The following is a 1,487-nucleotide window of genomic DNA, read 5'->3' as shown; positions in this document are numbered from 1 at the left end:
GAACCACGGGGATAGAGGTAACGACGCCGGGAGCGTACGCATGTCCAACATTCCTCTAAAGGGAGCAAATTCTGTATTCTGGACCCAAGATATTGCAGAACCGGTGGCAGGAGAAGACCCCAGTGCCACCTGTCCTGGGGAAGCCCATGGCCCGTACTCTGCTCTGGAAGGGGACGCATGCTGCTCCCTGCTCTGCTCTGCCTTGCTCCGCACAAAAGTCCCAGCAGAGGAGCGGTGCAAGACAGAAGAAACCCAAAGCGGGAGCAGAGCGGGATCAGAGCCATTCAGGGCACGGGGGAGAGCAGGGGCTGGGTATCGATCGCTGAGCATCAGCATCAGCACCTCTCTCATTAGGTATGACAAAAAAAAAAAAAAAGATTTTAACAAAAGGCATCGAAATAAAAAGATCCTCAAAGCTGCAAGAGCAAGGAAGGGCAAAAGGGCCGTGTTAGCTCCTGCTCTTTCCTTCTAACCCTGCATCACTGCTGCAAAGTTCAGGTTGCCCCAGGATTTTCAGCAGAGCAATGACAATCTCCCTGTGCCTCTCCCTGTTTGCAGACCTTTTAAAGCCAGAAATCTCTTTCTCTCTTTCTTGCTCGCCTTTACAGTAAAAATGTATTTTAAAAGTCCTTCAATCCAGCAGGTGATTCTCCCTTTTTCCGTGGCTTTCCCAGCCCTGTTGCCCCAGGATTTTCAGCAGAGCAATGACAATCTCCCTGTGCCTCTCCCCGTTTGCAGACCTTTTAAAGCCAGAAATCTCTTTCTCTCTTTCTTGCTCGCCTTTACAGTAAAAATGTATTTTAAAAGTCCTTCAATCCAGCAGGTGATCCTCCCTTTTTCCGTGGCTTTCCCAGCCCTGCCTCTACCGCCCGCAGGCAGGCCGCATCTCCTCTGCAGCCAGGCTTCTCCTCCAGCCCGGGCCCCGGGGGGCTGCCGTGGATTTAAGGAATTGAAGAGGGACACGGGAGTGACGGGCGTGTGCCCCCTTGTCTGGACAAGGGGCCATGCTGCCCCCGCAGTGCCCCCGAGCAAAGCGGCTCTGCCCCCCCCTCCCCCCCCGGGCATGGGGAGGCGTGCGGGGGCACACTGGGTGTGTGTGGGGCACACTCGGTGTGCAAGGGGCACGGCCGGCATGGCTCTGCCCCCCGCTCCTGGGGGAGGCAGGGGGGTGCTTGCCGGGGGTGCTCACGGGGGTGCACATGTGCCCCCTCACCGTCTCACACACACTTCTGCTCTCACACACAAGCACCCAGCCTCTCACACACACTTGCACGCCCATAAACACACACAATCAGTCACACACATACGGTACCTCACACACACACTCAGAAACAGAGTATCACACTGACATAGTGTCACACACACGCAGCATCACACACGTGCTCACAGAGTAGCACTTGCACGTGCAGCATCACACATGGTGTCACAGGCGCCGAGTATCACACTCACACATGGAGCATCTCGCACACGTGGCAGCGCACACTGCC

Source organism: Pygoscelis adeliae, unplaced genomic scaffold (genome assembly GCF_000699105.1).
Source record: "Pygoscelis adeliae isolate BGI_AS28 unplaced genomic scaffold, ASM69910v1 Scaffold282, whole genome shotgun sequence".
In the NCBI taxonomy this organism is placed as follows: domain Eukaryota; kingdom Metazoa; phylum Chordata; class Aves; order Sphenisciformes; family Spheniscidae; genus Pygoscelis; species Pygoscelis adeliae.
This window is presented reverse-complemented; position numbering follows the sequence as displayed.